This window comes from Euleptes europaea, chromosome 3 (assembly GCF_029931775.1).
Source record: "Euleptes europaea isolate rEulEur1 chromosome 3, rEulEur1.hap1, whole genome shotgun sequence".
NCBI classification, from domain to species: Eukaryota; Metazoa; Chordata; class Lepidosauria; order Squamata; family Sphaerodactylidae; genus Euleptes; species Euleptes europaea.
Window position 1 is genome coordinate 79,432,625 of NC_079314.1, and position 26,528 is coordinate 79,459,152.

The 26,528-nt window shown below is 42.5% G+C and overlaps 1 non-coding gene across 1 annotated transcript; it reads left to right on the forward strand.

Moving 5' to 3' along the window:
- The first annotated feature begins 23,758 nt into the window (after nucleotides 1–23,758).
- Nucleotides 23,759–23,830, forward strand: TRNAT-GGU (transfer RNA threonine (anticodon GGU)). The gene has a single exon. It is a non-coding gene; the product is annotated as a tRNA-Thr (tRNA).
- Nucleotides 23,831–26,528: the final 2,698 nt, after the last annotated feature.

The following is a 26,528-nucleotide window of genomic DNA, read 5'->3' on the forward strand; positions in this document are numbered from 1 at the left end:
CCCTAATCTATAGACTATAGAGATCAGTTCCCCTGATCAGTTCCCCTGAAGAACAGATATCAGTGCAGTGTCATTTAAATCCTGTTGGCAGGTTTGTTTGCATACAGATTTTGAGCTTTATTTTTTAAAAACGCAGTACAGTTTTCATTCAGAAGTCTTTTTCTTTTCCCCAAAGATAATAAAATGTGGCAACTATTATTTCAATCTAAAACGTTTTGTGGTCATAGTTAAAATCCAGTATTCAAAATTACATTTAAAAAAAATTATTTGACATGTGGGAATTTCTCTTCTAATTCATGTATTAGATTCTCAGAAATGCTTTAGCAGGATAAATTTAAAAATGCTTGCTACTGAGCAACCAGCTACTGTTGTGTCACCATACATTTATTCTAAGATTGTCAACTCTGGATTGGAAAATTTACAGATATTTGGGCATGGAGCCTGGAGGGGGGTTGGGGAGGGGAGGCACTTCATCAGGGTATAATGCCATAAAGTCCATCCTCCAAAGCAGCCAATTTCTTCAGAGGAACTGGTATCTATGTCTGGAGATTAGCTGTAATTCCAGATCTCCAGTCCCATCCCCCCTCCGGAGGTTAGCAACTCTAATTTATGTTACCAGATATACCAGGTGAAATGAAACACAGAGTTCCTGTATATTGGTCCCCACACCTGCACAGAAAAAAAAACATGAAAGGTATAAATAAACATACTACAGTTTGCACCCCTAGAGAACAACCCCATGCCCACTGGCTAGGCAGCTACCAGTATTATGATAGCCCAGGTGAATTTACATTCTATTGCCTGTGGAGGAGTAGTGTTATTGATTATATATTGTCTCCTCTCAAATGAGGAGGTCTATTCAGGACTTCTATATGTGGGCGATTATGTAGATGGTGATCACTTTCCATTAATTGCTATTCTAGAATAAAAGTCCCCCATTTCTTTACAATCCTCCCCTTCTCCGATTCTGAGTTCTGTTTCCCATTTTAGAAGGGTCAAATGGAATGGAGAAATGATTGAATGTATCTCTAGGCTTCTTAATTCCAAAGCTTTGATTGATCTTAATCAGCAATTATCCAAAGTTTCCAATGAGACTCAAGCACTTTCTGTTTGTAATAATCTTGTTGCCAATATTAATTCCATTCTTCAGACTCAACCTTGAGTTCATAAGGGTAGAACAAATGCTGGTGAATCTTTTCCTTGGTTTGATCATGAATGTCAGATGTTGAAAGTCCAGCCATGGTCACTGCACCATCTATACTGGAATAGTGCTGCAAAAACTCCCCCTGCTAGCCATTTTAGACTCAAAATGCAGCTCCAGACTACTGTAGCTCCAAAACAACAATAACAACAACAACAACAACAAAACCCATGCAGCATTAAAGTATTATACCTCCAAGGAAAATATACTTAAGTAGGAAAACACAGTTCACACATTAGGGTCACATGAGCCAACTAGGGATCTGTAACCAGATCTTCGTTACATTTTCCTGGTGCAAGAACTACTATTCAAGACTAAACTGGACCGTTTTGCAGCTGCTATATTCCAAGGAATATATGCGTTGTGTGAACTATGCTTATAACTATGCTATGTACTATGCTTAGAATGATTTTTTTCTAAGCCTACTTCCTTCCAGCGGTCTCTTTGTATCAGCACTGCAGGTAAAGAAGGGCAAGGCAAAGGAATTTTAATAGTCATCCCCACCAATTTCCTTTTGAAAACTCATTGAGATCCAGGTCCGCCTTAAACACCAACAAGATGTGCAGTGTATAAGCTTTCGAGAATTACAGCTCCCTTTATCAGATCTGACAAAAAGCTTATACCCTGGAAATCTTCTCGGTCTTTAGGGTGCTAATGGACTTGAATCTTGCTTTTCTACTGCAGAACAAGACAGCTACCCACCTGAAAGTGTATAAAAGGTTTGCAGCCAAATCAACAGGGCCATTCAATCAAACTTAATGCTGAAATATACTTTGAGAATTCATAACAAATGTAATTATATCTCTCCAAACCAACTGAACAATTCTTCTAGGATTCGGAAGGATCATACACACCAGATAAAGTAGGCTCCCTCTTCTTTCAGCTGTTTCCATTGTTGACAGAACATGGAACTAAGAAAATAAATAAGCTGGGTACATGTTATGAAGGCTGTGTTTTGATTGCTTTGATTTGCTGGGCACTAGAGTGCTGTAGTTCAGATTTCAAAGGTTTCAAATCTGTGTTTGTTGTGAATGTTTTGTTTTGATTGATCTGATTCACTAGGTACCAGATTTCTCTGACTGGAACCCTGTCAGCCATTATGATTCCAATGATCAAAAAATATTTGGGCATGGACATTAAAAACAAACATTTGCCTATGTCTTGCACAACTGCATACTGTATGCTTCTAGTGCTGCAAGATTTAAAAGGATCTTAAATTACTCTTCACATTTCCATTGACTTCACCAGGTTTTGGTATACCTTTGTGTCAAGTGTCAGGATGAATATAGACTTCTACCTACAATTAAAATCATGAATATGTTCCATTCACCATCTAGGCATTTGTTCTATGTATATAAACAGGCTTTTATGCTAGTTGTTGTTGAAGAACAGCATGTTGCCTAGTAACTATATATATATTGCAGCATTTAGGAAGGCAAAATTCTGTTAAAGACCATGAAGATGTCTTAAGATGAAGGCAGGGTAGGGTATTTAGAAGGTCATAATGAACATTTTAAAGGAGGGGTTATAATAACATGGCCTGTCATTCTCAAATTCATTGCTGTCCATCATCAGTTTTCCAGCATCTACAAGGCTTTGCCTGAATCAGACATTTGGGGAAAGAAGGTGGCACGATATAGCCCAATCTTGCCACATCTTGGAAGCTAAGCAGGTTCTGTAGTTGGATGGGAGGTTTTGGAGAGGAAGGCAATAGCAAACCACTTCTGCTTCTCACTTGCCTTGAAAGCCCCTTGCTGGGGTCGACATAAAGTGGTTGCGACTTGATGTAGGGTTGCCAACCTCCAGGAAGTAGCTGGAGGTTTCATGTTATTCCAGCCAATAACGATCAGTTCCCCTGGAGAAAATGGCTGCTTTGGCAATTGGACTCTATGGCATTGAAGTCCCTCCTTTTTCAAACCCCGCTCTCCTCAGGCTCTGCCCCAAAAATCTCTCACCAGTGGCTAAGGGGGACCTGACAACCCTAACTTAATGGCACTTAACATATGTACAATGTGTTTGCTTCTGAATCTAAGGCATTACTCTTAGCAACTTTTACTACATAAGTACACAGGGGGAAAGTATTGTTATGAAACAATAAGAATATATGGTAGTTCTGTTCCTCTCCTAAATGTACAAGTTGAAAGGAAAAGGAAGGCGTAAAAGCATGATGCCTACTGACAAAGTACTTCACATTCTCATTGCATTTCTATGGATAAATATATAGGTTTGGTAAAGTCAGTGAGTTCATGTTTTGTCCTCAGTAATACCTATGACTGCTGTGATATAGCTAATGACAAATGTAATTCCTTTGCTGAAACTGAATTTATTCTTGCAATGATTAGAGGGGGTTGAGGACTTGCTGGTTCAGCTTACACACTGCTTGCTCATTATCACTTGTTCAATGGGCAGTTCAGGTTGTCATAAGTAACTTGAACCTGTTCCCCAGATTACTTTCCACACATGCAGACATTCATACAGAGTGCATGTTAATTCTCCCACTAACCTTGCTGCACTCCATTCTCAGGGGTTTAAATGAAGAATGAATAAAATCTGTTAGCCCTGGAATGACTTGTAGACAAACTGAAATTGGTTCAAAACAAGCCAGCCCAACCATTGATAGGGAATAGCTGTGGGGAACATATAATTGTCATCATTATAATTGTCGTTGCCATTGTTGTCGTCATCATAATCATCAATTTCTCAAATGTGGCCCCGTCTGCGGGTATCTAAATCTTTAGATCAGGGCCACACAGAAACAAAATATATTTCTGCAAACTTGGAGGGACCCCCAGCTTTGCAGAAAAATCTGAAACTAAATAAATAAATAAATTGGCATAGTGGTTAAGAGTGGCATGGTGTAGTGGTTAAGAGTGGCAGGCTCTAATCTTCAGAACTGGGTTTGATTCCCCACTCCTCTACATGAGCGGAAGACTCTAATCTGGTCAACCGGGTTTGTTTCTCCGCTCCTACCCATGAAGCCTGCTTGGTGGCTTTGGGCTACACACAGTTCTCTCAGAACTCTCTCAGTCCCACCTACCTTACAAGGTGTCTGTTGTGGGAAGGGGATGAGAAGGTGATTGTAAGCTCAGCTAGGCAACCACAGCATTCTTGACTTGGTTTGTGTGAGTAAAAGGAAGGGGGAGGGGCAGGGTCCTTTCCGGGCCTATTTTGGACTTTCAAGATGCAACGGGGACCAGGCCTGGCAGCCACCACAAAGTAACTTGATACCACCTGACTTGTATGACTCAACTAGGCCCAGCTGCTTGCCACTGTTCAAGAGCAGCCACTCTATGAAAGCCAGTGTAGAACAATGGTAAGAGCTTCAGAGGGAGAGGCTGCGGGGACCTTCAAGGAAGGGAAATCTTGATGATTAACATGATAAACCAACATTTTCTAAGCCAAATTTCCACCAATGGCATTGATGTTTGTTTCCAACTCTTTTCTAAAAGTAATCTTGCTGCCATAAACTCCTCAATAAATAACCATGTTTCTTTTCTAAAATCCTGTCTTCTTCTGCTGCTTTCTTCCATTTTTTAAAAAAGCTGCAACTACCAACAGTTAGTGTCAACTTACTGCCTCTGTACTATCTGTAAACTTGATTGTGCCTGGCCTTTTATTCTGTTTGGCCTAGGGTTGCCAGTTCTGGGCTGGGAAATACCTTGAGACTTTGGGGGTGGAGCCTGAGGAGGGTGTGGTTTGGGGAGGGGAGGGACTTCATTGGGCTATAATGCTATAGATTCCACCTTCCAAAGCACCCATTTTCTCCAGGTGAACTGATCTCTGTCACCTGGAGGTCAGTCGTAATAGTGGAAGATCTCCAGCTACCACCTGGAGGTTGGCAAGCCTAGTTTAGCCAGATTTCTCAGACCAGCCACTGGCCTAGGTGTCTCAAACCACCAACTCATTGATTCTTAGCTATTGACCAATGAGAATGGACAAACTGTCCACTAACTGACCAATGTATGTGATCCATTTGTATTTTCCCATCCTATATAAAAATAAGATGTACTCCTATAAACTTCCACAGAGAACCATTTCCTTGGTTACAGTATCTACTCAGGAACTCCCCTACTTGGCAGATTGCCCAGAAATGAAAATCACCCCACTTTTACTTTAGCACGTTACCATTATCTACACTTAAATGTTGCTCTTTCCATAAAGAACCATTATTTTTGGATTTTATGTATATTTACATCACGTTTGATGATTTGAGGTTGTTCTTCCATTGGCTCTTTCATTTCTGCCTACCTAGCCTACAATACCCTCTTTAGCCTCTTCCCTGTTCTCACAATATCCTTGGATTGATCTTTTACTATGGTGTTCTATACCTTGATGATATTTGACTTTAGAAACTGGGGCTCTGCCCTGAAAATGATTTTTCAAACTCTGATCAGATCAGATGACACCATGTCTCAGCAGGAAACAAACCTGGGCCTTCACAATAATGGGGAGCAATTACAAGGTCAAACTACAAATCAGTTTCTTAACCTGGTGTCACAAGGCTGCTGACACAGAAGTGAAACTTTCTATCCTTGTAACAAATAACTGTAACGAAACCCGAAAGAGTTCATTAGATTATCTAGTCTGTATTGACTTCTAAATTTTAATAGGCAAAATAGGGCTAATGAAGAAGAAAGTAAATGTGTTCTCTCAAAATGCTAGGAAATCAGAAAAATGCAGTTTTGAGTAATTCTAACATAAATTGCTACATAAGCTTCATTAACTCTGCTTGAAGGCATTAGGTAGAAAAATATCGACAGCTCCACAAATATGAAAAAAAGGATTAAAGTGTTTGTGCTTTCTGCAGTTATTAGGCATACCGTCCTCATCTTCATTTTATAAGAGTTCCCTGTTTCACACATTTCTTTTTATGTAACTCTGGAATAAAAGTTGTGAATCACTCAAGATGGACCATTTTTTTCCCCATACAGTGGTGAAGGACAAGGTTTTGAAAGCAGTAAATGCCCATGCTGCCTTGGGTGGTATTGTCCAGTACTGCAACTATGCTATCATGCTAATGAATGTTTAAATATTATTTAACGAGAGATTAGCCAAACCAATCAGATGAATTTCACGCTTTCCCAGGAGTACAGGCCTGGATCTGAATATTCATACCTGGAATATGGAGTTTTCCTGTGTTTGTTTCCATTTGTACAGCCCCACACAACCCCCAGAAAGATCATTCCAAGGGTCATGGGACACAGGTGGAGTCGGGGCCAGGGGACTGGTGTGAGAAGGAACAAGGGTTGAAACTGGCCATCTTCCTCCTTCCACAAATGAATCTACTCTGCGGGAAGGAAGCTATTTCAGTCCTTTGTATCTCTCATTCTAGTCCCTCCCCTTGGGTTGCAGCTTAGGAAATTCCTGGAGATGGGGTGGTAGTGCCTAGAAAAGGCAGAGTTTGAGGAGGGGGTGGAGCTTGAAAGTGATGTGGTGCCATAGAGTCTACCCTCTGAAGTTGCATTTTTATTCAGAGGAACTGATTTCTGTACTCTGGATATCAGCTTTAATTCAAGAAGAACTCAAGGCCTTGAGGCTGGTAGCCCTACCCCATCAACCTGCATGGCTATGCCTCCACATGGAAGAAGAAGAGTTGGATTTCATACTCAACTTTTCTCTACCTTTAATGAGTCTCAAAGAGGCTTACAACTGTCTTCCCTTCCCCTGCTCACAACAATCACCTTGTGAGGTAGGTGGCGCTGAGAGAGTTCTGAGAGAACTGTGGCTAGCCCAAGGTCACCCAGTTGGCTTCATGTGTAAGAGTGGGGAAGCCAACCCGGTTCGCCACATTAGAGTCTGCCATTCCTGTGGAGGACTGGGGAATCAAACCCGATTCTCCAGATTAGAGTCCACCACTCTTAACTGCACCATGCTGGCTCTCCATGGGTTCCATGAACCTGAGAATGATTTTAACGCATTAGTAAATATTTGCAGAAAGGCTTTTTGCCAGCCACTAGAATGAAGGAATAGCAAAACAAGCATACTCCTCATTAACATAGATTTTTGACAAACTGGTCACAAATGTGGTAGAGTTCTGCCACATCTAGAATCTAGGCTGGAATCCTAGTTTCCAATTGAGGCAGAAGCATGTCCAAAGCACACTAAGGAACCACCCCATACTGGCAGATTCTGAGTTTGTTGTGGAAATAACATGGGACAGTCCAAGTATGCTCTTCTATGTTAAAAAAAATGACAACTACAGTTTATATCACTGTAAAACATATTGCAAGCGTTCAAAATATTGTCGAAGGCTTTCACGGTCAGAGTTCATCGGTTCTTGTAGGCTATCCAGGCTGTGTGACCATGGTCTTGGTAGCATCTTCAGAGGAGTAACACTGAAGGACAGTGTCTCTCAGTGTCAAATGTGTAGGAAGAGTAATATATAGTCAGAAGGGGGTTGGGTTTGAGCTGAGTCATTGTCCTGCAAATGACTCAGCTCAAACCCAATCCCCTTCTGACTATATATTACTCTTCCTGCACACTTGACACTGAGAGACACTGTCCTTCAGTGTTACTCCTCTGAAGATGCCTGCCACAGCTGCTGGCGAAACGTCAGGAAAGAAAATACCAAGACTACGGTCACACAGCCCGGATAGCCTACAAGAACCGATATTGCAAGCACTTTGCAAAAAAAAAAAAAAAAAATACTATGCATCATTTACACTTACAGTCCCTGTCAAGTCAATTCCTGGGTGGTTCTGTGCTGTAGTTATATCTTGGCACCAACAAGAGTTGTTGACATCTGTGCTGAGACCCTTAGGTTCAGCTATTTGGACTGCTGTCCAAACTGGAAAAAATTGCCAGGGTCTAACAAGGTTTGCTTTGCTTATACCTTATGTAATTAGCAAGCTGGAAGGGACCAATAGGCTATTTGATGTAATTGGCTGTCCAACACTCCACTGATCAGTCTAGACAATCTGGACCACCATGTGCCTCAAGCATAGTGTGGGTACACTGAAGGATCAGGAGCATAAGCCTGGTAACACTGCTGATTTTACCCATATTACTCAGCCTGCTACTTCTATATAAGTGTTGAATCAAACGATGGATTGGACAACATCAAAAAGGACTACAGAGAATGGTCAACTCAAGGGTAGAATGTTCAAAGGTGAAGTTGGTTGAACTGCAAGCACTCTCAGGCCAAAGGTCAGCTCAGCAATCTTGAAAATGACTCCTATTGGGGGGGAAAAAGAGGCAAAATAATTCCTCATGACTAACTGTAATGTCAAACAATAGCACTGAGCTGAAAGAAGTGCAACACTCTCGCTTTCAAAACCCCAGATTCAGAGCAGCTTGGTCAAGCGTATGCGTCTGATGGTTCTCTACAACTTTTAGCATTATGTTTATTGTAGAAGCAGTATGATGGGAACGCTGCCAAAGACTGCAATTTTCAACCTTTTCAAACAGGTTGAAATAAGTATCAATTGTAAAATGTAGGGTAGAATTCTCCTCAGTTTATTATGCACTAAAAGCTTATGAACACTAAATTGATTTTCACGCTGTAACACGTTTATTATTAAGTGTATTTGCATCTTGCCTTCCTTTGGTCACTGAACACAAGGTGGTATTCTGAAGATCTCCCAGTGAAGCACTGACAAGACCCAGACCTGTTATCTGCATCAATTTTCCTTTCAATCATATGGTAGGACCCTACCATCTGATACAGCAGATGGTAATTTGCATTTTTCCCTGGAGCCTTATAAGCAATTTCTAACGTTCATGCTGGAAAACATGAACCTCTTCCATATTTTGCTATGCATTTTACCCTTACATAACTAAGACAGTTCCCTGAAATTTAAGGAGAAATGAGACACTGAAAACTGTCTCAAGGCAACTAACAAAATACCTGAGTAACTGGCTAAAAGTCAATACACCAATACGCCAGTCAATACACCATTATGATATCCTATTCAAAGATAAACTGATAACAGAAGAAGAGGAGTTGGTTTTTATATGCCAACTTTCTCTGCCACTTAAAGCAGAATCAAACTGGCTTACAATCACCTTCCCCTCCCACAACAGACACCCTGTGAGATAGGTGGGGCTGAGAGATCTCTTAATAGAACTGTGACTAGCCCGAGGTCACCCAGCTGGCTTCATGTGGAGGAGTGGGAAAACCAACCCGGTCACCAGATTAGCGTCTGCCGCTCATGTGAAGGAGTGGGGAATTGAACCTGGTTCTCCAGATCAGGGTCCACTGCTCCAAACCACCGCTCTTAACCACTACACCACACTAGCCAAAGAAGCACCAAATATCAGCTGGCTAATCTATGATCGAATACTGTCAAATTGCAAATTCAAATGTAAAATAAGTCAGTTTTTCACAACGCTTTGGAAATTTTCTTTCCTGACTTGTTCATGCAAGCCATTCTGGAGTAATGGAACTGCAACTGAGAAGGCACAAGTAAAAGTTGTGGAGGATCTTACTGATTTAGACTTGCCATTTGCCTGCTTGTGTACATATATTCTACTTGTATTAACTTAGTTCACTTGAGTAGATAACGAGTAGCCTTCTGAAATAAGGTTAGTACAACTACCTATGGTTTACCAAAGAAAAGCTCAGTGTGGTTTATTCCAATACCTATTACTGTGAAACTTTAGCTCCTTATAGTAGCAAGCCTTCGTACCTAATATGCCCAGCCAGCTGACCATATATAGATTGCATTTGATCATGGGTTACTATGTACAACATCTCATCGTACACAGTGCTAGTCCTTAATCGCTTTGGAGAACAAATGGCACATGAAGTACCTTACATCTGATCCCCTTACTTCCTTCTCACTTACTACAAGCAAACATTCCTGTCACTTAAAAGTTCAATTCATCCATAGCGTCCATCATTCAGATCTACCAAATATTTATTTTTTCTCAGAAAAGGACAACTGCTACTTCCAGAAAACAAACAAAAAAAGTTAAGTAAATATCACCAGCTAGCCTCTGCACTATTATGAGGTTGTTAAGAGCTTAGCTGTAGTGAATATACAGGAAAAGAACTCTCATTACTGAGGCTCTATTACCAGGCCTTAATCTTTAAAGAGCCAATAAATTCACATCACACTGCCACAGAGTGACTGAAGTGAAAGCAAAAGTGTGTCAACACAAATGGTTCAAACCCCTGGCACAACAGATTGTGCAGGATGGTACTGCCAGCTAAATATCAACTAAAAGGAAAACTGTATGATGGATCAAAGGCTTTAAATGATTTTTTTTTCCTGATAAGAATCACGGTGTTTGGCTAGGTTTCTTTAACCCAACAATTCTGTACCGGGAAGTAAGTCGCATAATCAATCTCAGATCAAAGTGGTGAGCCCAGTTTTGAAAGCTGTCAATCAGGTTTGCACATCACAAAACAACCTTCCTAAAGTGGGCTGGATCGATGGGGTTAACATGTATTGCTTAGAGAGGTCCTGGAAAAATAAAAAAGGATTAATGTTAATGAATTTATATTTATATTTTGGTAATGAGTTTGGCTCTCCAGCCTTGGCTGCTGGATTTGCAAGTTTGTTTACATTGTGCATGAATGTTAAATTGTTTTTAATACACGATTTATACAGTATTTATATGTATAATACTAATTTATCAGTGCACAAATGCTGCAAATGTATACATTTACTAAAAAGGGGGGCAAGGGAACAGAAAACAGTGAAATAAAGATCATCTCTAGTTTAAAATGAGCCTTTGCTTATCTGTGACCATCAAACTCTTTAATTGCATTTGAAAAACTTTCTTGGTTCTTTTATGAAAGTGGGAGGAAATTCCAGAGCTGGATATGATATCTCAAGAATGCCTCTGGTGGCTAGTTCACATATACATATACGTGCCTCACTTTCTCATTTTTATCTATAAAGCTTAACTATTTTTTCATTACAAATTCCCAAGGCAGGTGCAAATCAACATAAAATGAATCCAAAAACATATGCAAGCTTCACATGATTTTCCTATTCACTTGATTATTCACAGATGAGTAAGTGACCTGATTCCTTGGTAAAGTATTGTGTTTGAAGTAAGGCAGAGTGATATCAAATTTATGTCTGCGGCATTGGATCCCCAAATAAACATACACATAGAAAAGTAATCAAGTAATGAATATACATTTGCAAATGAGTTCTAGGTCCCTTTGTGATCCATGCTTCATCTCCAGAGGGTACAGTTTCTCATTATCTCTGATTGCCAGAGGGGATCAAGTAGTGGTAGAGAGAGAACAGGAGGGATCAAGGAAATGCTGTCCTAGCTTATGTTTTCATGCAGTATATATCCTATGAAATAATGTTGTGAAACATGGTCATCTTTTTGTTTTCTTTTTGGTGTTGGAAGTTACTTTTCCAAATATGTTCTATCAAGAATGAACTGGGACAAATCCCCCCCCCCACACACACACACAAAGACAATAATTACCAACATAGTTAGCAAGTCCTAAAGACATATGAGGCATTATAGGGGCAAACATCTGTGGGAATTTGTTGTTCTGTAAGTGCTCTTGGATGATGAACAATTCATAAACATAATGGATGGGTGGCAGTCCGATTCTGCACCTGTGGCAGCTGCCTTCTCATGCCAATTGGGCATCAGACTTGTTCCTACTGAACACAAGTTGAATTTTTGCCCAGCAGGGCAAATCTCCTCTGCTGGGTAGAGAGGTGGCAGTAAAAAATTCCATCTTCTGCTTGTGACAAAATGAGTCATACAAACCACAGCACAAAAGCAGCTGCTGAAAGTGATGGGGTCACATGGACACGGCAATGAATCAAATTTAAGAAGAAACTAACAAACAGAGTTGCACTTACCTGTAACTGCTGTTCATTGACGTCTTCGGTGCAGACACACATGTGGGACTGCGCCTGCAAGCAGGCCTGCAGCCGGAAAACTTTTACTAGCCTTAGACCTCGAATTGGGGATGCCCCTCCCCTTAGCAGGCGGGGCCGGCGTTCGCGCCAAAATCCCCCGCGTGCTCCTGGGTGGGGCATCCCCTCCCGCCTCAGTTCCTTGCCCGCCGCCGACCAAAACATAAGCGAGAATAACAGGTAGTCAGGACCCAGGGGTAACAACCACCATAAATTAGTGCTGTTTGCACCTTCTTGTATAATTTCCTTTTACTTTTACTTTTTTTTTTAGGTTGACAGCGGGGTCGGAGGGAGGGATGTGTGTCTGCACCGAAGACGTCAGTGAACAGCAGTTACAGGTAAGTGCAACTCTGTTTTCATCTTCCGTCTTCGGTGCAGCCCCACATGTGGGATATTAGCAAGCTTACCCCTGGGAGGTGGGTGTCGATCTAGGAGAACAATGTCTACAGCACCGCTCTGCCCACATCTGCATCTCTTCTTGCTTGCAGATCCAGCTCGTAATGCTTGACAAACGTGTCCTCGCAGGCCCAAGTTGCTGCTTTTCAGATGTCAGCGATCGGGAACCGTCTGTGGAACGCAGCAGAGGAACCCTGTGCCCTAGTAGAATGGGCTCTAACCTCTAATGGACATGTCTTCCCTGCCTGCTTGTTGGCGATCTTTATTGCTGAAACTACCCAGCGTGCTATGGACTGGGCTGATGCAGCTTTATCCTTCTTGGGACCGTGATAACAAATAAAGAGTGAGTTGGATTTCCTAAAGAGCTTGGTCCTATCAATATAATAAAGCAATGCTCTTCTAAGATCCAAAGTGTGGAGGGTCTTCTCCACTCGAGAAGACGGGTTCGGAAAAAAGACTGGTCAGACCAAGTCTTGGGCCATGTGAAAACTAGAAATCACCTTGGGCTTGAAACTAAAACTGGGGTGTAACACTACCTTTTAATTAAATACCCTGAGAAAGGGGCTATCAATTCTCAACGCCGCCAGCTCTCCTACGCGCCTAGTAGAGGTTACTGCAACAAGGAAAGCTACCTTCGCAGAGAGTAAAGGTAACTGAACATGGGCCATAGGTTCAAACGGGTGTAGCATTAGCTTTGCTAGAACCATGGAGACTACTGTGGTGTCAGCCGAGGAGTAGGAGGGAACAGATTACTGAGTCCCTTCAGAAAATGCTTAGAAAGTGGGTGAGAAAAATAGAGTAGCCCTCAATTTTGTCATGGAAAGCGGAAAGGGCAGCTAAATGAACCCGCACTGAGGCAACTGAGAGACCCATCTTAGTGAGTTCAAGGAGATAGTCTAAGATTCTAGGAAGTGGGCAAACAAAAGGGGATAAGTACTTGGATCTAGCCCATGCCTCAAATCTACTCCATTTTCTGTCATAGGAATAGTGTGTAGAGGTTCTCCTAGCCTGGAGAATAACTTCTCGCACAGGGGAGGAAAGCCCTATCTTTGGAATGGAAGGATCCTCCACGCTGTGAGATGCAATCTGCTCATGTCGTGATGTGCTAGGTCTCCCCAATGTAGCAGGCCCGGGTAATCTGGGAGGGTAACGTGTACTCCCTGGGCTAGGGGTACCAGCTTTGAAAACCAAATCTGGCGTGGCCACCTGGGGGCGATCAGGATGCATGAAGTGTTGTCTGATCTGATCTTCACCAACACTCTCGCCAAGAGGGGAAAGGGGGGAAAGGCATAAAACAGGTTGTCTGACCATCTGATCTGAAATGCATCCCCTAGGGACATCTGATCGTTCCCTGCTAGAGAGCAGAAATTGGCTGCTTTTTTGTTGAACCTGGTGGCGAACAAATCTATCTGGGGGAACCACCACTCCCTGAATATGGGTAGTAGGAACCCGTCCTGAATCTCCCACTCGTGGTTTGTGATAAATTCCCTGCTGAGGGAATCTTCCCAGAAGTTGTGGACCCCCGCTATGTGGCTAGCCTTTAACTGGATCTCGTTCGAGATGGCCACTTGCCAGACCCTCTGAGACTCCTTGCATAGAGGAACAGAGCCTGTCCTTCCCTGTTTGTTGATGTAAAACACGGTACAGGTATTGTCTGACTGGAGAAGGGTCCTGGAGCCCCGAAGGATATCTGCAAAGGAGGTAAGTGTATAACGAGTTGCTCTTAATTCTAGCATATTAATATGTAAAAAAACTTCGAAGGTGCTCCATCTCCCCTGGACAGAATGGGTACCACAATGGCCTCCCCAGCCTTCCAAGGAGGCATCAGTGGTGAGAGTAAAGTCTGGACTCCAATAACCAAAAGACATCAGTCCCAAAAGTCTCTGTATGGAGACTATTGGTTGATGTCTACAATGCTTAAAGTGTTGAATCATACGTTGTATAGTTATGACCCTATCTTGGGGTAGGAAGGCTTTCCCATATGAAGAGTCCAGTACAGCGCCTATGAACTGAGCCTTAGTGGAGAGGATCAGTTAAGATTTTTTCAAATTGACCATTAAGCCCAACTTGTCGCAAGTCGAGAGGACTAGTTTTAGGTGGTCTGAAAGTGTCTCGGGATTGACTGCAGTGAGAAGCCAATAATCAAGATAAGGGTATATGCTACATCCCTGGTCCCTGAGGTAAGACATGACCACGGCCATGCACTTTGTGAAGACCCTAGGGGCTGTAGCAAGGCCAAAGGGAAGGACTGTATAGTGGTAGACCTCTGTTCCATACCTGAACATTAAGAACTTTCTATGGTCAGGGTGAATAGACACGTGGAAGTATGCATCTTTAAGATCTAGCACAGCAAACCACATATTCTGGGAGATTAGTTCCATAACAGAAGTCAGAGAGACCATTCGGAACTTTGAAACTCGTAAACTTTTATTAAGGATTCGGAGATCAATGATGGGTCTGGATCCTCCGTCCTTCTTGTCCACCATAAAAAATCTGGAGAAAAAACCAGAGCAATGAGGTGAGACTCTTTGAATGGCACCCTTTAGGAGGAGCTCCTCCAACTGTGGGGTGAATTCAGGGAACGGGTTGTCTCTTGCGGAACTGGCAGGAGAGCAAACTGGAATGAACTTAAACTCTAGGCGGTAACCTTGTGTGATAACGTTTAGGACCCAAGAGTCCGAACAAATAAGGCTCCAAGCCTCTGCAAACTGTGCTAGGCTATCTAAAAAGGGTAGGTTCCCTTGGCTAGCTGGAGGTAATAGTCAGAACGTTTGACTCTGTTGTCTCTGTTCCTTCTGTTGAGGGCCCAAGGAGGGCCTCTGTTTGAAGGAAGGTTTTCGTTGGCCTTGCTGACCTTGCTGGTAGAACCTTCCTTGAGGAGGATACGGTTGGTATCTTTGGTAGCGGTTGGATCTCTGGAATTGTGGATTGAAACCTTGTTGACGTTGCAGTTGAAAGGATGGTTTTGCCGTCTGGCGGTCTTTCTTGATATTGGTAAGAAATTCCGTGGTGTTGGCTGCAAACAATAGATCTCCTTTGAATGGGAGGTCTTCTACCTAAGATCTGGTGTCCAAAGGTAGCGCCGTGGTGCATAACCAGGTGTGATGGCATAAAGTTATGGCGGCTGCCATGGTCCTGGCTGCAATTTCAGCTGAATGCTTCCCTGCATTGATCTCCTGTTTGGAGAAGCGAGTAGCTTCTGATTGCAGCAATTTTAAAGCTGATTTTGATTCATCAGGAAGTAATTCAATATGGGGTCCGGACTTTTCCCATAGGAATAGTTGATAGCCCCCCATAATCGTCTGGTAGTTGGGCAATTCTAAAATTCAAGGCGGCAGAGGTGTAGATTCTTCTGCCCAATAGGTCCAGACGCCTACTTTCCTTGTCTGCAGGGGTGGAATGCTGACCTTGTCTCATTCTGGTTTGCATTTCTCCCGTAACAATTGAGGAAGGGGGTGGATGTACTATTAAGAACTCAGCAGACTCAGGTTTAATTCGGTAAAGGGTCTCAATCTTCTTGGATGATGGCGGGATGGAAGTCGTTTTTTTCCAGACAGACTTAGAGATGTCGGCAAGGCCTTCTAGGATTGGAAAGGCAGCGATACCTGGAGAGTCAGGGTAAAGGCAGCTCAGAATCTTATCCTTAGGCTTGTTGTCTAAGGTAGAGATGATGATGTCGAGAGCCTCAGCCATTCTGATCATTTGTTCGGTTCTTAATTTCAGATCTTCCGAAGGAGATACTGATTCCATGTCTCCTACCAGGTCGTCTGGGGATGGTTCAGAGACCCCTTCGGAGCTATCCGCAGACTCTCTAGTCTCGGCTTCCTCTTGGTCAGAGTCGACTCTGGGGCTCCCTTGAGTTAGAGGGGTGAAAGGTGGGGGGAGTTGTGGTGTCTGTAGAACCACAGGTCTGCCTTGGATGTTGAGTTGGCGAAATCTGCAAAATTCTATCCAGTCTTTAACCAGCTCCGGTGAGATGATAGGCTGAGTTGAGGAAGTGGATGGCTGGGGATTCTTCCTCGGATCTGGAGGAGTCGGATCTGAGAGGATCAGATCCGGAGGATTCGGATCCATAGGGGTCGGATCCGATAATGAGCGGGTCTTCTAACGGTTCCAGCTCGATGTCAGAGAAGCACTGCAGTGGGGAGCCCGAGTGGAAAGAGGGCATCCTTGGAACTTGTGGAGGAAACGGGCGGGATGGTGTTGGATCCCAGGATTTCCTAGCTGAGGTGCTTGTCTTGGTAGAGGAGCCTGATCCGGCATGCTTCTCCTTGTGCTTGGTTTTATGCTTGTGCTTTTTTGGTGCATGGGTAGGATCCGACTGAGAGGTCGGATCCGAGGATCTCGGATCCGAGCTGGATCCGGGGGCTGGTTCCAAGCGGACGGATCACGGATCCCCCAGTGTTCTGGAGCCGGCTGACGGGGAAGGAGCCGTCAGGGCCTTTCTTCATAGTTCCGCGTTCAGGCGGTTGGCTCTCGCGTTTCGGGCTCGAGTGGAGAAGCCTTGGCAGATGGAACATTTTGAGACCTTATGCCCTTCACCCAGGCAGATTAGGCAGAGCTCGTGTTGATCCGTATGTGGGATCTTAGTAGAGCATTTAGGGCATAACTTGAAGGGGGTCTTTGGGGCCATCACAGCCCTCAGCTCGCGGCCGAGGGGACCGGGCTGCGGAGGATATCTTCTCTCTAGGCTTATCCTTGTTAAATGTTGATACTGAAGCGGGCTGGCTAGGCGGACCTAAGCGACAGCTCCGATAGGAATGACTCACAGTTGAAGTAAAATCTTGAAGATTTTGAGGAAAGGCAAGTAATCGCTCCGACCTTGGTGGCGGCAAAAAAGGAACTGAGGAGGGAGGGGATGCTCTGCCCGGGAGCACGCAGGGGATTTCGGCGCGAACACCGGCCCCGCCTGCTAAGGGGAGGGGCATCCCCAATTCGAGGTCTAAGGCTAGTAAAAGTTTTCCAGCGGCAGGCCTGCGCGCAGGCGCAGTCCCACATGTGGGGCTGCACCGAAGACGGAAGATGAACAATACATACCAATCTTGTTCTCAGTACATGAGGGCTGGAGGGCTGCTTTGTAACTGTCCTGATTGTGAATAAAGTATAGAAACACTATCCATTCTGCCTGGACCATTCGCTACCTGATCTGGGACAGTCAATGGGAATCAGGGTAGGAGGGAGACTCCTACCTTGTGCTCAGCTGGGCGCTGCCATCTATGTTGATATGTGTGGGGTTTGGCCCGGCACCTCTGTCTGCCTTGTTTCATGCTGGACTTGGCTGGGTACTGCCTTCTACCTCACTTTGTGGTTGGCTGGGCATTGCTTTGTGTGGGGCTTGGCTGGGCTTCACAGGTCCAATCTCCAGATTAAAGTATTCCCTCAGATTTGGCTGTCTTTGCTACTAGAATGCAGACAAGTGAGAACCCACAAGAAACTTGCAGGGAGGTGGCATTCCCCCTCCTTTGCTTCCTTCCCAGTCCCCACTCTCTGTCAATGTTTCCCTTTCTTTTTCTGCCAATCTCCCCTCATCCCTTTCAACCCTCACCCCTTCTATGTCAGTCTTCCCCCCTCTTTTTCCCCCTCACCCCCTTCTCGGGCGGTCCTCTCTCACCTTCCATTTCTCCCCTCATCCATTGTATGTCAATATTTCCCCTTACTTACCCCCAGCCCTTCTCAGACAATGTCCCTCTCTCTCTCCCCCACCCCTTCTCAATCTCCCCCTTCTTTCTTCCCACCTTGGTGGCTGTGGCAGGGCCCCTGGCAGCATGGTTGTTGGGAACCCTGTCAACAGGGCTGGTGACAGGGCTGCTGAGAGCTGCCACACTAGCTATAGGGCCCCCCACGGGCCAATGTGTCAGCTGCAAGTCCTCCAAGAACCATGGCAGTGGCCTGGTTCTTGGGGCTGTGACATCCCCCCCCCCCAAGGAGCTGCTGCACTAGCTGCAGTCCCCCAGGATCCACTGCACCAGTCACAGGGGCCCCAGTAGCATTGTCTGATAACTACTCTACTTATGCACAGACAACATTTTTGTTTTGGGGGGATTTAAATGTCCCCATGTAATGTTTGTTACAGTTCTCTCTCTCTCTCTCTCTTTTTTTTTTTGCAAACCTGGGGGCCTCTCCAAGTTTGGAGAAAAATCTCCTTTCTGTCAATGTGGGCCCAATCCACAGACTTAGATATATGCAAGTTGGCCCACACTTGAGAACTAGCTATGTAGACGAACATACAATCATTTCATAAATAATTTTGGTTACATCCCCAATCATTTTTGGGGGGAACAATGATAATCAATTAACACTCCCACAAAATAAGGCAAATAAATCACTTGTTACATTTGCCCCCATGAAACCAAAGTGTAATGTATATAATGTTTATGTACATTTTGTACATTATATTGATAATACTTAGCCTATGATGGTTATTTGCTGACTTTACTTTAGGAAATAACTAGCTATGCTATCATATTTCAAAAATTAAAAGTATCTATGATACCTTGATGACTCTGTTCTTCAAGGAGCTCAGAGCAGAGCTCTAGGCATTCCTATTTCATCTTGAGAGAACCTGGTGAGGGAAGTTAGGGTGAGAGATAGTGAATACCCAAGGTCAGTCAAAAGGCTTCATGGATTTCACGAAGAATTTCAACCCAACACACAGCTGCAAATCTCCAGGTAGGGTCTGGAGATTCCCCAGAATCAAAACTATTCTCCATGCTACAGGGATCAGTTCACCTGAAGAAAGCGGCTGCTTTGGAGGATGGGCTGTATGCATTATACTATACTGAGGCCCCTGTACTCTACAAACCCCACCCTTTCCAGGCTCCACCCCAAAATTTCTAAGAATTTCCCAACCTGGAGATGGCAACTCTATATGGCCCTTGAGTGCAATCTTCTAAAGAATTTTGCCAAACTTCATTAGGGTTTTTAAAGGGAAACTGGAGGGTGCATAGCCAGAGGGGAATAAGTACAGATCCATTCCATGAACAATTTTGTTTTTGTATGTACACAAAAGCTTATTCTACAATAAACATGTTAGTCTTTAAAGTACCACATTACTGGCTTAAAGTTAACTTTATAGTTAATCTTTGTCTCTAAAGCAACATAAAATTATATGCTAACACTGAAAGCAGACAATACCTATTAAAAGTAAACAGACAAAGCTATCAGCACATATTTAGAGATAAGCACTCTATTAAATTGAATAGGTAATTTCTTCCTTATACTTTAATGGCGTTAATACATCAAAAAGGAACATTCTTGTCTCCATGAAAGATATATCTTTATTATCTGGTTTGCTAATTTTGAGGTGGGAAAATGAGGATTCAGTAATCAAAATATCAGCACCAAGCTCATTTTTAATATGTTAATGCTCACGCTTAGTATGCCTCTAAAATCATATGATGCATTTGTTATGATGAATGTCTAAGGAAAGTTACTGTTTGTATTATTAGTAATTAGCTTCCAGTGATTTTCATTCAGCACAAGTGAAGAAATACCAAATAGATCTTCATTACCTTCTAATCAGTCTAAATAAGATGAAGGCTGTCAACTATGACTAAAAATCCCCTAACTTAATTTATTTTAAAAAAGAAGAAACTGCAGTATGGACTGCTGCTGAAGGGATGTTCACAGGGTTTGCCGTTATGCGGTATCTAAAACATAAGTGAAAATCCTTGTGATCTCTAACAGTGGGGTACCCTGAATTTATTTAAGCCACTTTCATAAACAATGAAATGGTTAAGCAACCATATTGTCAATGAGCTGCAAGGTTTTCATTGGGTACCATGAAGATTGCATATATTAGTGATTTATGTAATTTTTAATTCTGCACCTTATGAAGTACTTGGAAGATTTCCAGAGACTTATAGGATGGTGCGGATGATTGATTCATATCTTAAACATGCTATAATAGAGTAAGGAGGTTGAGGTAATCAGTATTATACTATAATTTTGCAGTTAGGATAGTGACGTCTAATGCAGAGGAATCTGATGGCCAAAATCCCCCATCAGCAGATGCTCAGGGTCCAGATCAATAATTTCTTATTGAAATATCACTTTAAAATGAATTCTGCAATAATCAATTCCAAATAAATATTCCAAATCACTGGGGTCACTGGGGAGTGGGGAGGGAGTTGTGAATTTTCTGCATTGTGCAGACCCTTGAGATCCCTTCCAGCTCTATGTGTCTATATTAAATCCCAAAACTAATACAATTATTAGTTCCACCACCATAGATATTAACAGTAAAAAAAAAAGAAAAAGAAAAAAGGAAGTCCCAGCATCTCTAGCACAATATCTGTTCTAATCACACACGATATTCTACTCCTTAGGCAAACTAGGTGAGACTTCACCTTTTTGAACTGTACCTAGAAACAAATAGATAACTAATGAGATTGTTGCAGCACCCATGATACATATTCCTGCCTCTTTCCCCCAACAACAGATAAGTGGCTGCATTTTGAACCAACTGAACTTTCTGGACGGTGTCCAAGATTGGCCCAATTACAGAACATTGCAGTAGCCTAATCTGAAGGTAACGTTAGGCATGGATGATAGTGGTATCATCCTTTATTCCAGCCCCATGATTGGCTTCCAATCACCAGCTCATTCAAGGTCTGAGGTCTATTTAAGATATATTTCTGCATGTTACTACTTGATGTCTTCAATCCTGCTACATCCCAAACTGCATCTGTACCAACAGCCTTATCTACATCTGTCCTTCCAATGATCAAAATCTTTCTTGGCTGTGAATGATGACAAATTGCAACTACTACTCTCTTTATACTCTTTTGCAAGTTTAAAAGGCTGATTTTAAAATGTGCATTAGAAACCATTGGTTTTTCAGTCACGTCATCTACTGAACTCTAACAATGATATGTAACATGTCCCTTAGATCAGCCTCTGTACCAGAGGACTGGAGAATGGCCAATGTAACATCCATTTATAAAAGAGGTTCCAGGGGGGACCCAGGAAATTACAGGCCAGTTAGCTTAACATCTGTTCCAGGTAAATTAATGGAAAGCATTATTAAACATAAAATTGTCAAGTGTATAGAAGGGCAAGCCCTGCTGAGCAAAACCAAAGGTAGTCTTGTCTCACTAATCTTTTAGAGTTGTTTTTTTTTATGTGTCAATAAGCATGTGGACAGGAATGAGGCTGTGGACATTGTGTATTTGGATTTCCAAAAGGCTTTTGACAAAGTCCCCCAAACAGGACTGCTAAGCAGACTTCATAGTCATGAAATAAAAGGACAAGTCCTCTTATGGATTGAGAGCTGGCTGAAAAATAGGAAGCAGAGTAGGAATCAATGGTCAGTTCTCACAACAGAGGGATGTCTGCAGTGGGGTGCCTCAGGGATCTGTGTTGGGACCAGTGCTTTTCAACCTGTTCATCAATGACCTGGAGTTGGGGGTGAACAGCGAGGTGGCCTAGTTTACAGATGACAACAAATTATTTAGGGTGGTTAGAACAAAATCAAACTGTGAAGAGCTCCAAAAGGATCTCTACAAACTGGATCTCTACAAACTCTACAAACTGCCAGCACAGATCCCACCAGTATATATGTGAAGTTGGGATTTTTTGCCCCAAAATGCATCACTTTACACTTGCTCACATTGAATCTCATTTGCCAAATGGCAAATGAGATTCAATGTGAGCAAGTGTAAAGTGATGTATTTTGGGGCAAAAAATCCCAACTTCACATATATACTGGTGGGATCTGTGCTGGCAGCAACAGACCAAGAAAGTGATCTTGGGGTGGTAGTGGGTAGCTCGATTAAGACGTCAACCCAGTATGCGGCTGCTGTGACAAAGGCAAATTCCATGCTGGCCATAATTAGAGGAGGAATAGAGAATAAAACTGCTGCTGTCATACTGCCCTTGTACAAATCTAAGGTGACAAACAGGGAAAGTGAAAATGCTTAGCTCCTGCATGCTATAAATGTTACAAAATGTTTCATTCCTGTACTTTTGGGTTTTGGAGGGGAATGTTGTCTTTTCAAAAAAAAAATGCAAGGGATATCACGAAACTACTTAACAAGTAAATTCAAGACATTGCCTTTTACCTATAAACATACCAGTCTGACTACTTGATAGAAAGTCAGTACTGTTGCTAAGAGACATTCCCTGTCTAGAATGTATCAGCGCCGTCTGAACTAGAAAACCCTAGCATTTTTTCAAAATGAGTTTTAATTCACACTCTGCAAAGTGCTTTCCTGCGATTGCTGTAATACACATAGATATGTGACACTTCCTTGATAAATAGCAATTACATCTAGACACACCTAATCCATGCCCTGGCTTTGATGTCATTTTCCATATACTATGTGACAATCCCTAATGGAAAATATTAGCCATTTCATTACTGATGAATCCAGGGTGGGAAATTACTTTGGCCAAAGGTGGTCCCTTGTCAGTATTCCCCCTTAGTTATCTGCTACAGCTTGGCTCTGTTCTGTTTTCACTCCCTATTGTTCTTAGAATAAAGGTAATAGAGGTCACTTTGCACTGATTCCGGTACACAGCTGTTCTGAGCATTCCCAGAGGACAGATTACTATACACAATAGCGAGAAAGCAAGGACCATGCTTCCTGCTCTCCCTGAAAAGAATGTTTGTGCCAGAAAGCAAGTTACCAAAGGGAGGCAGGGAATTATGTAAAACACTTGTGCCTCATCTTTCAAATTCCTTGTCTGTTTTTGATCGCAAACTGTATGAAGCAAACCATTATAAGAAAAGAGGCACAATGAGAGGAAAAATGTATATACCTATGTGTGTGTGTGTTTTATATACATAAACAAAAATCTGTTATTTTAAAAAAGCTGTCATCCTTTGAGAGGTAACTTCTGTGTCTTTCAACAGCTATGCCTGTGGTACAGTTGCTCAGAAAAAGGCAGGAGCGGGAGAAGAATGTCCCAACAGTTGAGAAAGCTGGAAACATTTTCTCTTTTCCTTATCAAGAGAGATGTTGGTTCCAACAAGTAGAACTCCCCGAGGTCAGAGAGGAGTTGCCAAGTTTCTTCATTTATTCACCATTCTCTTCTCTGTTCTACCATGGTGTTGGGAGCAGCTTCTCTTTATTCGGTCCTTGCATCATAAGTAAATAATTTCTGGTATTGACTCAACAAAAGACAAGAGACGCAGCAGAGAAGTAAGCTTGCCCAAAATCATAACCTTATTTAGTTATTTATTTTAAAATATTTTAAAGCTGCCTTTCCCCCCCAATTTAGGTCTTCCAAGGCAGCAAACAATAAAAACATTAAAACAAGATTTAAAACACACACACACATTAAAAAAAATAAAAAACCTATTAAAACAGAATGGGGAGGGGCTGTGGCTCAGTGGTAGAGCATCTGCTTGGTATGCAGAAGGTCCCAGGTTCAATCCCTGGCATCTCCAGTTAAAAAGGTCCAGCCAAGTAGGTGATGTGAAAGACCTGTGCCCGAGACCCTGGAGAGCCGCTGCTGGTCTGAGTAGACAATACTGACTGTGATGGACCAAGGGTCTGATTCAGTATAAGGCAGCTTTATGTGTTCATGTGCATAAACAAATAAAAATCAACCATTTTGCTCTTATATAGCTTACAGCTTATTCTATAATTCAAACATGGTTTTCATTCATGGCTGTATAGCCTATATGTAATTGTTGCGGTTCCAATATTGCACAATTCTGTCCCAAATTAGGAGTCCATGGATGTAAAAAGAAATTCCAATATTGCCTAAGTCAGTCCCAAATTAGGAGTCCATTGATGTAAAAAGCAAGACGGACACTCTCCTCCAGAGGCTCATTAAGCCGTTTCATATTGATAACTTCTTCAGTTGTTTTGTTAATTTCTTGACTTGCAATTCTCAGATGCATGTATTCTTATGCTGTTCATCTTCATTCTCCACAGACCTCTGTAAAAGCAACATGACAAGCTATACAACCCACTAACAGAGCTTCCCAAATGCTCAGGAGATTCCTTCCTCTTACAACAGGAAATCCCTGCATCATAGAATTGCGAGTCAAGAAATTAACAAAACAACTGAAGAAGTTATCAATACAAAATGGCTTAATGAGCCTCTGGAGAAGAGTGTCAGTCTTGCCTTTTACATCAATGGACTCCTAATATGGGACTGACTCAGGCAATATTGGAATTGCTTTTTACATCCATGGACTCCTAATTTGGGACTGACTTGTGCAATATTGGAACAGCAACAATTACATATAGGCTATACAGCCATGAATGAAAACCATGTTTGAATTATGGAATAAGCTGTAAGCTGTATAAGAGCAAAATGGTTGAATTTTAACTGTTAGTGATATAGATATAGTGAGGTAGTTATATGATGAAGGGATAACAAATATTTTCTAACAAAAATATGTAATCTGTCCCTTCGATCAGCCTCTGTACCAGAGGAGTGGAGAATGGCCAATGTAACACCCATTTATAAAAAAAAGTTTCCGGGGGGACCCAGGAAATTACAGGCTAGGTAGATTAACGTCTGTTTCGGGTAAATTGGTGGAAAGCATTATTAAAGATAGAATTGTCAAGCATATAGAAGGGCAAGTTCTGCTGGGCAAAACTCATCATGGCTTCTGTAAGGGTAGGTCCTGTCTCACTAACCTATTAGAGTTTTTTGAAAGAGTCAATAAGCATGTGGACAGGAATGAGCCTGTAGAAATTGTGTATTTGGATTTCCAAAAAGCTTTTGACAAGGTCCCCACCAGAGACTGCTAAGCAAACTTCATAGTCATGGGATAAGAGGACATTATGGATTGAGAGCTGGCTGAAAAATAGGAAGCAGAGAGTAGGAATCAATGGTCAGTTCTCACAATGGCGGGATGTGAGCAGTGGGGTGCCTCAGGGATCTGTGTTGAGACTGGTGCTTTTCAACCTGTTCATCAATGACCTGGAGTTGGGGTTAAACAGTGAAGTAGCCAAGTTTGCAGATGACACCAAATTATTTAGGGTGGTTAAAACAAAATCAGACTGTGAAGAGCTTCAGAAGGATCTCTACATACTGGAAGAATGGGCATTAAAATGGCAAATGAGATTCAATATCAGTAAGTGTAAAGTGATGCATATTGGGGCAAAAAATCCCAACTTCACATATACACTGATGGGATCTGTGCTGGCAGCGACAGACCAAGAAAGGGATCCCTTGGGGTGGTCAACCCCGTGTGGGGCTGCTGTAAAAAAGGCAAATTCCATGCTGGCTATAATTAGATGAGGAATAGAGAATAAAACTGCTGATATCATACTGCCCTTGTACAAATCTATGGTGAGACCACACTTGGAATACTGGGTACAGTTCTGGTCACTACACCTAAAAAAGGATATTACAGAGCTTGAGAAGGTGCAGAAAAGATCAACCAAAATGATTAGGGGCTAGAGCAACTGTCCTATGGGGAGCGGTTAAGACACTTAGGGCTGTTTAGCTTGGAAAGAAGGCGGCTAAGGGGAGACATGATAGAGGTCTATAAAATTATGCATGGTTTGGAGAGAGTGGACAGGGAGACGTTTTGCTCCCTCTCCCATAATACTAGAACGTGGGGTTATCTGCTGAAGCTGGAGGGTGAGAGATTCAAAACAGATAAAAGGAAGTATTTTTTTTCGCACAACGCATAGTTAAATTGTGGAACTCCCTGCCCCAGGATGTGGTGATGGCTAGAGCTTGGAGGGCTTTAAGAGGGGAGTGGACATATTCATGGAGGAAAGGGGTATTCATGGCTGTTAGTTAGAATGGATACTAGTTATGCTGCATACCTATTCTCTCTAGTATCAGAGGAGCATGCCTATTATATTGGGTGCGGTGGAACACAGGCAGGATGGTGCTGCTGCACTCGTCTTGTTTGTGTCTTCCTAAAGGCACCTGGTTGGCCACTGTGTGAACAGACTGCTGGACTTGATGGGCCTTGGTATGATCCAGCAGGGCCTTTCTTATGTTCTTATGGATAAACACTGGTGTTATAGTGTATGTGTGTATGTGCTGAATACAGAAAATTTGTGAAATATCAAGGTTATACTATGCTAATTTCATTGACTAAGTATTGGGCATAGGAAGGTGTGATTTTTCATATACTCATAAACAAATAAAGGCATGAATGTGAGAAA